The sequence below is a fragment of the Lycium ferocissimum genome, unplaced genomic scaffold, assembly GCF_029784015.1.
Source record: "Lycium ferocissimum isolate CSIRO_LF1 unplaced genomic scaffold, AGI_CSIRO_Lferr_CH_V1 ctg3039, whole genome shotgun sequence".
NCBI classification, from domain to species: Eukaryota; Viridiplantae; Streptophyta; class Magnoliopsida; order Solanales; family Solanaceae; genus Lycium; species Lycium ferocissimum.
The window spans coordinates 36,629-45,879 of record NW_026725334.1 but is presented as its reverse complement, the minus strand read 5'-3'; the positions used below and the strand labels follow the sequence as shown (position 1 = coordinate 45,879).

The 9,251-nt window shown below is 38.8% G+C and overlaps 1 long non-coding RNA gene across 1 annotated transcript; it reads right to left on the bottom strand.

Moving 5' to 3' along the window:
* Positions 1–1,813: 1,813 nt before the first annotated feature.
* LOC132043918 (uncharacterized) lies at positions 1,814–8,549 on the bottom strand. Its single transcript, XR_009411957.1, has 2 exons — positions 8,247–8,549; positions 1,814–1,876 (listed from the first exon to the last, which is right to left on the bottom strand). It is a non-coding gene; the product is annotated as an uncharacterized LOC132043918 (long non-coding RNA).
* Positions 8,550–9,251: the final 702 nt, after the last annotated feature.

Sequence of the window (9,251 nt, the reverse complement as noted above, 5' to 3'; positions counted from 1 at the left end):
GAACATCTTAATCGGGTAACCAAAGTGACTAGATAATCGAATAATTCCATATGTAGCTTTCCTAATTCCTTACCATTACAAAATCCATACTGATCATTTCCTCATTCCTCAATGACATAACCATATGATACTTCAGTATCTCAAACTTCTGTTTATCTATTAATGGACCACGAACTCTGTAATATGTTCTTTCTATCAATCTACCAAGGTCATGATACATCTTTGTTGCCTCTAAACAGGCCATCTACCCTTGCTATATTTAATATAAAGTTAGTTCTATATCTTAGGAATCCATCTTGCTAAGATACTCCTTCCCTGAATCCTCTTTTGAGCTTTGGTTTAAGAGATATACCATTTCTAGGATACTATATCTTAACTCAGGTTTCCCAACATATATTCTATCTTGCTATTGCTATCCTCGGCTATGCTACACTTCACCAGTTAAAGCTCTGTAGTAATCTTAGCAAGTCTCTCATATACTTATATCATCTCTGTAGTATGTGATTTTATACCTTTCTACTATCTTCCAGAATAGACATATCCATTTCAGTGTTAGATCCTACTGAGAAGGTCCTTCTGCTCTACCTATCAGGACCTGCAGCACAAAATGCAGCGCCCCAAGAAAGGGGACGGTCAGTACGGATAAAAGTACTGAGTATGTAAGGCAGGGAAGTAATGACATCAGTAACATATAAATGTAAACATGGGAGAATAGTGATAACTGGTAACCTGTGACATCTGAAACCATACAATATGCCATGCATGAGAAAATCATTTTTCATATGCAAGTAAATATACATAATATATATATATATATATATATATATATATATATATATATAACGTACCCGGCCCTAGTGGGACTCGGTGTGAAGCGTACCCGGCCTTTTCAAGACTCAGTGTGATGCGTACCCAACCTTTTCAGGACTCAGTGTGTATATCATCATCATCATCATATCATCATCCTCCCAGTATCTAGGGTTCCCCGCGTCCGGGAAAATATCATTATATCATAACATACCCGGCCCTTACGGGACTCGATGTGAAACATACCTGTCCCTTACGGGACTCGGTGTGAATACCCAACTGATCAGTGGTTGCACATCTACTTGCCGTACCCGGCTAACTATAGCACGATTCGGTGGAGTAAAATAGTGCATACATCTATATATATAAATGCATGAGGAGTCAAAGAAGTGACATTGGGCCTTTCAGAGTGACGTAAGGTCGTTATACCTCCGAATATATTATGGGACACATATCGAGGACAAGGAATGACTCAAATGATAATACTCACATTAATATCATAAGGATCTTTCATAATGTATATGGAAGTCTTAATAGGAGTCAATGAACGACTTAGCTGGGGACGTTTACTTAATTTCGTAAAATATCGAAAATTCCATAAAAATAGAGATTTTCGAAAATATAAGCATCTTTCATAAAATATATTTACTTCTCATAAAATATGTATTTTTCGAAAAATGTATGAAACCTGGAATAGACTGGAATGGATTGATAATGCACACTACGTGTTCTATTGATTCGTGCTAAGGAAAACGATAGCGAAAATCTTATACCTTGATCGTTTGACTGCCTCTTGAAGGAATCTCCTATTCCAAAGCCCAACCTTCCCTTGCACCTATACGATGATATATGACCTTAGTTAGTGCTAAACTTGATGGCATATCAACAGTTAGGTCTTATAAAACAAGTTCGGAGTTATGAAAATTCGGGGCAGCATTCCTTCTATTTTTACTACGTTTCCAAGGGTACAACAACAACCACAACAACGACAACAACCAACCCAACATCAATAATACCAATTTTAGTACCACTAACAATTCATCCAATCAATAACACCAATATCATGTTACTCCATTTTTTTTTCTCACTTCAACTAAATACTCTGTAATTTAGCGACTACAACCCTTAATTGACAAAATTTCATAAATATAACGAGAGGATCGATCCTTAGTCGTTTCAACTTCAAGATCCACCATTTCTTCACATCACTTCGCAACAATCACGACACAATGACGTGACCACGAGCCTTCCTGAGCTTCCCGACGCATAACCTTAAATACATTTGATCTAAAAAAATGGCCTAAGGCCATTGGAGAACTTTGTAGAGGTTTGTGGAGCTTCTAGACGTTTTGGACTTGTAAAAATGAATAGAAATGAAGTTTAGGGGCTTTAAATAGTATCCCAAAGTCGGTTTGCCCCGACTCCACAGACTTAAGTCGATTTTGGGTTGGTTTCTAAAATTTTCATGAATGTCCGCGAGCTTCTGGCAATCTGTCTGGAAATGCCTATAACTTCCCACACCGATGTCGTATCAATGAAAAGTTTGTTTCGTTGGAAACTAGACTCAATGAAATTCAATTTGGATAGTCTATTTACTCCATAACTCTCCATATGCTAGGAGATATAGCTCACTCAAGTTGGACTAGAAATCCCGTCTGAATTTTTGCCAAGTTTTTTCCAAAGTTTTGACAACTAATTTTCTTCAACCCGCTTGACCCCGGAACCTTTAGGTACTCTTTTAACACTTGTTAAAAGTCTTTCTTATCCTTATAAGAATTCCATGGACCCTCCATACTCACATTAGTCTACTTATGGCACTAGCCATATGAGATTTCCAAGGTGTAACATTATTTCATTTTTCACCCGTTTGACCTCCAATCCTCCCGATACATCCCATATATGATCTTAACTACTAAGTATACTTAAGGGAGGTTTGCATCATCATAAGACGTCACACACAAGTATAGGGTGTAATATCCTTCCCCCCTTAAGAACATTCGTCCTCGAATGTTAAAAGTTACTACGCGATAAGGTTATTCCAAGTTTATCATTTCGCCTATACCTTGGCATTATGTGGGACAGTATAATGATATAGCAACTTGTCCCCTTACAATTCTTTAAAACCAACATGGGACAACTCCATTTTTATTCATCCTCATAGCATTCCTTATAGACATAAACTCTAGATCTTTTCGTCCTACGTCTGAATAGAATTTTCGATGACTCTGAACGTACGTAACCATTGCTAAACAGTTTTACTTATAACTTTAATAAAAGAGTATTTCCTCCTAGCCTTCTCCAACTGACTAGCAAGGGACTAATTATGTGAAAGGTGCGAATTATGACATCCTTCCCCCCTTTTCATCCTCGAATGTAAGGGGGTCTTGTCTGGTGCAACTAATTATGTATTGACTATCCGTAATTATCAGTCCCTCCATTTGTGGCTGTTTGTCTTATCTTTGAGTTTTATCTCCTTCGACTATCGCTTCACTCTTCTGGACAAGCCTTTGGATGTCACTCTTACCTTTAGTCTTTAGCTCTCTTTTAATCATAGGTAGTTATTCCCACCGGGCTTTGTGGCATTCTGTCCTCAAAATTTCCCTTCCTTCTTGTCCTATTCTTAATGTAGGGATCAGGGTCGGAGCATGTGTTAGTGTCCAATGCTTTTACTCAGTGATTTGGTTACTAATATTACGAACATACCTTGAGTCTTAGAGGCAACTGAGTTATGCACTACCTTTGTAACTGCTTCTTCTTGGTTGGTATGTTCTTAGAGGCAGTTGAGTTATGCACTACCTTTGTAACTGCTTCTTCTTGGTTTCTAGATATTGCTTTATTTCTCGCCTCCTTAGTTAATAGTCGAATCTGAGGTAATAGTTATGTTTGTAACTTCTTGTCGTCCTTTCAAACCTGAACCTAGGGTCTCCTGATACTGTATCCCTTTACACTAACCTCCATAGTTTATTGTACCTTCATTAATTACTATTAATGTCTCTCTGACTATACGTTCATAGTTTGTACCTCGAAGGTTACGTCTTGTTCGATGGATCCCTCTTATTGAACACCGAGTTGCAGGGACTAGTTAACATAGCGAAGTCCTCTAGAGTTGGCACATAGCTTGTCGTAATGATTCAGGCTTTTTGCTATCTTCCTCTGTTTTCTTTCCCTTAGCTGGTTGTTTTACCCCAACCGAACAACTTCCGAATTTCCCATGTATACATCTTCCTTTTCCTGATTCACTCTTTACTTCTTCTAAGTGAAGTTGTTGTCTCTCAAATGACAGGTACTTATTGTGGTCTAGTCTTTTTCACTACTCTTCGTCGCCCTCCTTCTTGCCTAGACTTTATTAATTGTGTTCCTATCCCACGGCCTTGCAGACTCCTTCTATTAAAATCTAAACGAGTTGATGTTCGTAGTTTGCGTCATCCCGGTGACTACGTCGGTTCGTCTTGTTGTTATGTCGTACGTATCTTTATTGCTTAGCTTTTAGGCTTTTAGTTAGCATCTACCCATTCGCCACTGAGACGAATACTCCTTATTGTCCATTTAACTACCTCCCTTCCATATCTAGTGCTATTCTCGTCAACCGTTTATTATCCTTACTCATACACTTTTTAATTTCATGAAACGCTTTAACCCTTCTGTTGCTCTTCTCTTCTTTCGTCTTCATAACTTCCCCCCTTATAGGGATACGGTTACCTGAATACTATTTCTTTTTCATTAATGCGATCCTCTTGTTTGATGACGGTCTTCCTACGTCACTGAGTGGTTGGACTTCTTTCTTACGTCATTCCCTTTCTAGGAGGGCTAACTTATTATCCCACCATCATACCCACTGCTTGCGTTGCATACCCATGTTATTCTAGCTTCATATATTCTTGTTCGTATTCCTTCTTTATGAGGCTCATATAGTGCTTTTAAGACATCTCATTTAACTTGCATCTTGTCATGATCTCGACGCATGGTATCTCTTATGTTAGCAATCTTGAAATCTTCCATTATGGAGTTACCCCCTTGTCTCCTACCGACTGATCCAAGGTCAAGCATATCTTACGAGATCTCTTGTCTGGTCAAGCATATCTTACGATATCTCTTGTGTTCCTTTAACACCTTCTTAACTCTTTGTTTATAACTAAGCATTCTTAGTGTACTATTTACCTTGCGATTCCTTTACCATAATTATTGATGCTAACCTCTTTAAATCAATATCTTTCCAACTATCCTTGCCTTTATGGGCTCTTTTTCTCGAGTACACAGTTGCCCAACTCCTGTTTCCTTCTTCCCCTCACCTTTTCTTGTAGTCCTATTATGCGTACTTACGCATCTCTTCCCTTTTTCACCTCATGTTTTCCTAACCTTGTCCGTGTTGTCCTAGTTTACTTGTGGCCTATAGGGGTGAAATCCAGTTCATTAGACATGTACCGCTTATTAGGGTATACACTCATACTATAGGGTTCCAACATCCCTCGGGTATTTCGCGAGACACATGTGTGCCTTCACATTCTTACTTAACCATGCGCGATAACATTTATTTCACAATATGTATCCATACCGTGGCCTCTTGCGATTAGTTGCAAGAGTCTTTCCTATGTCCAATTGTTTGTCGTTTCATTCTTAAGTCATCATCTCCTTATGGTGAATCCCTGGTAGCCGTGTTTTGATGTTAGCTCTGACTCAACTTACTTGCTGGGACGAGCATTCTTTTCCTTCGGAGGTGGTCATTCCCTTGCGGCATTTATAACATTTAACGCTCATACCACTATATATCGTACAACTTTTTCTAAATCAGGATTTCACTTATATACTTATTCCCACGTAATGTAGATAGGATTCTTATGTTCGCGTAGCCTATTTTTTAACTTACCTCTTTTCCATCCATAATTCTTCGTCATTGTCACACTTTAGTTCTTTCTTTGGCATTCCTCTATACTTATTTGACTTGATTGTTGTCCAATGCATCCGTTAGCACTTTATCTCATAACTGTTCACGAAACTTGGCCAAGATGTTCCCAGTATCCCTAATTCCTCTTATTTCGGTTCCTTCTTACTCTCTAGTGGTGTCCTGGGCTTCTCACCTAATTTGCATTCAGTCAATCGTGATTCCCAATACGTATTCTGAATCTCGTGTCATTCCATCATTAATGTTACCCACTTCGATAAGCCCTTATTCCCTTATGTGTACCACGTATCATATCACAAGTGCTAGGCTCTACTTCTGAGTTCCTTTCGCTCGGGTATTTGGCATGAAGTAAATCTGGGGTCCCTTACTTCGGTATCTCTAATGGGAGGGGTGGAACAGTAAGTTATATTGTCTTGGATAGTGAAGTCCCGTATCTTATTTGTTTGGTAAATGGTGTCACAGTTTCATCACTTCTGCTTTAATCTCCCTTCTATGATCCTTTGACTTGTACCGGCGGGTGGTGCTAGCCTAATATCCACCCTGGGGCTATCCCGTTACTTCTACTAACTAAAATCTTTCTCTTCATCCGCATTACTGCAATTCAAACACGAAGATAGGATCAGGAACGAACTTTCCTACGTTTCGGATCTATCGCACGATCTAGATCATGGAGAAAGGATACATTCCTAAATGTCCTGTAGCCTCCTGTTTATAAGTATAGTGCGCTTCATACCTATAAACAAGACTCTACTAGAGACGGCTTATAGACATCCTTAGGACTGACCTGCTCTGATACCACTTTGTCACACCCCGACGAGGGGCATGACGGGCACCGACCCTAACAGCCGAGTACCGCCTGAGGTGACATAATATAACCTTAATACAAAAATCCTGATCGTAATCATTAGCATGTACATATAAGAGTACTAATATAGAGAAAGGCCTAAAACAAGGTTAACATAACCTCTTCGTGAACGACTGTATACGTAAGCTGGGCGACAAGGCCGCAACATGAACATCATAAAATATCATATAGCTGCCCAGGCTATAACATGTGTATCATAAGTATAATGAAAACATGCATGACTCTGACACCCATTACACTATCCATGAGGCTCCAAGAGTACATATATCTGTCATATACATAACATGTAGACTCGATATATACCCAACTAGCAAGCCCGACATAGTGGTACTTGCTAACGTCCCGCTGAAGTTGGCGATCCTACTGAGAAGGTCCTTCTGCTCTGCCTATCAGGACCTATAGCACGAAATGCAGCGCCCCAACAAATAGGACGGTCAGTACGGATAAAAGTACTGAGTATGTAAGGCAGGAAAGTAATGACATTAGTAAAATATAAATGTAAACATGGGAGAATAGTGATAGCTGGTAACCTGTGACATCTGAAACCATACAATATGCCATGCATGAGAAAATCACTTTTCATATGCAATTAAATATACGTAATATATATATATATAAATATAACGTACCCGGCCCTAGTGGGACTCGGTGTGAAGCGTACCTGGCCTTTTCAGGACTCGGTATGAAGTGTACCCGGCCTTTTCAGGACTCGGTGTGTATATCTTCATCATCATATCATCATCCTCCTTGCATCCAGGAAAACATCATTATATCATAAAGTACCCGGCCCTAATGAGACTCGGTCTGAAACGTACGACCGCACGGGACTCGATGTGAATTCTCAACTTATCAGTGGTTGCACATCTACGAGTCATACCCGACCGACTATAGCGCGACTTGGTGGAGTAAAATAGTGCGATATATATATATATATATATAAATGCATGAGGAGTCAAAGAAGTGACATTGGGCCTTTCGGAGTGACGTAAGGTCGTTATACCTCCAAATATATTATGGGACACATATCAAGGACAAGGAATGACTCAAATGATAATACTCACATTAACATCATAAGGATTTTTCATAAAGTATACGGACAGCTTAATAGGAGTCAATGAACGACTTGGCTGGGGACGTTTACTTAATTTCTTAAATTCTCGAAAATTTCGTAAAAATAGAGATTTTTCGAAAAAATAAGCATCTTTCATAAGATATATGTACTTCTCATGAAATACGTATTTTTTCGTAAAATATATATATATATATATATATTTCGTAAAATGTAGGAAATTCGGAATAGACTCGAATGGATTGATAATGCACGCTAGGGTTCTATTGATTTGTGCCAAGGAAAACGATAGCGAAAACCTTACATACCTTGATCGTTAGACTGCCTCTTGAAGGAATCTCCTATTCTGAAGCCCAACCTTCCCTCACACCTATACGAGGATATATGACCTTAGTTATTTATCAACTTGATGGCATATCAACACTTAGGTCTTATAAAACAAGTTTGGACTTACAAAAATTCGGGCAGCATTTCCTCTATTTTTTACGTTTCCAAGTCTACAACAACAACCACAACAACAGCGACAACAACATACCCAACATCAGCACTACCAATTTTAATACCACCAACAATTCATCCAATAAATAACACCATTATAATGTTACTCCATTTTTTTTCTCACTTCAACTAAATACGCTATAATTTAGCGACTACAACCCTGAATTAACAAAATTTCATAAATATAACGAGAGGATCTTACCTTATCACGCCCCAATTGAATCTTTAGCCGTTTTAACTTCAAGATCCACGACTTCTTCAGTTCACTTCGCAACAATCACGACACAATGACGTGACCCCCAGCCTTCCCGAGCTTCCCGACGCATAAACTTCAATACATTTGATCTAACAATGGCCTAAGGCCATTGAAGAACTTTGTAGAGATTTGTTGAGCTTTTTGGACGTTTTGGACTTGTAAAATTGAATGGAAATAAAGTTTAGGGGCTTTATATAGCAACCCAAAGTCGGTTTACATCAACTCCACCGACTTAAGTCTGTTTTGTGTCAGTTTCTAAAATTTTCGCTAAGGTCCGTGACCTTCAGGCAGTCTGTTTTGAAATGCCTATAACTTCTTACTCTAATATTGTATTGACGAACTGTTTGTTGCGTTGGAAATCACGCAATGAACTTCAATTTATATTGTTTATTCACTCCATAACTCCTCATATACTAGGAGATATAGCTCACTCAAGTTGGACCAGAAATCCCGTCTGAATTTCTGCCAAGTTTTTTCCAAAGTTTCGACAACTTATTTTCTTCAACCCCTTGACCCCGGAACCTTTAGGTACTCTTTTAACACTTGTTAAAAGTCTTTCTTAGCCTTATAAGAATTACATGGCCCCTCCGGGCTCACATTAGTCTACTTAAGACACTAGCGATATGAGATTTCTAAGGTGTAACATCATTTCGTTTTTCACCTGTTTGACCTCCAATCCTCCCAATACTTCCCATATATGATCTTAACTACTAAGTATACTTAAGGGAGGTCTGCATCATCATTTGGTATCACACACAAGTATGGGGTGTAACACAACTTACTGCACCTATTGTGGGTACGAAATTTAACTATATACTATGGTTCTTGTTATATCCCGTATTTCGTACATTGGAAC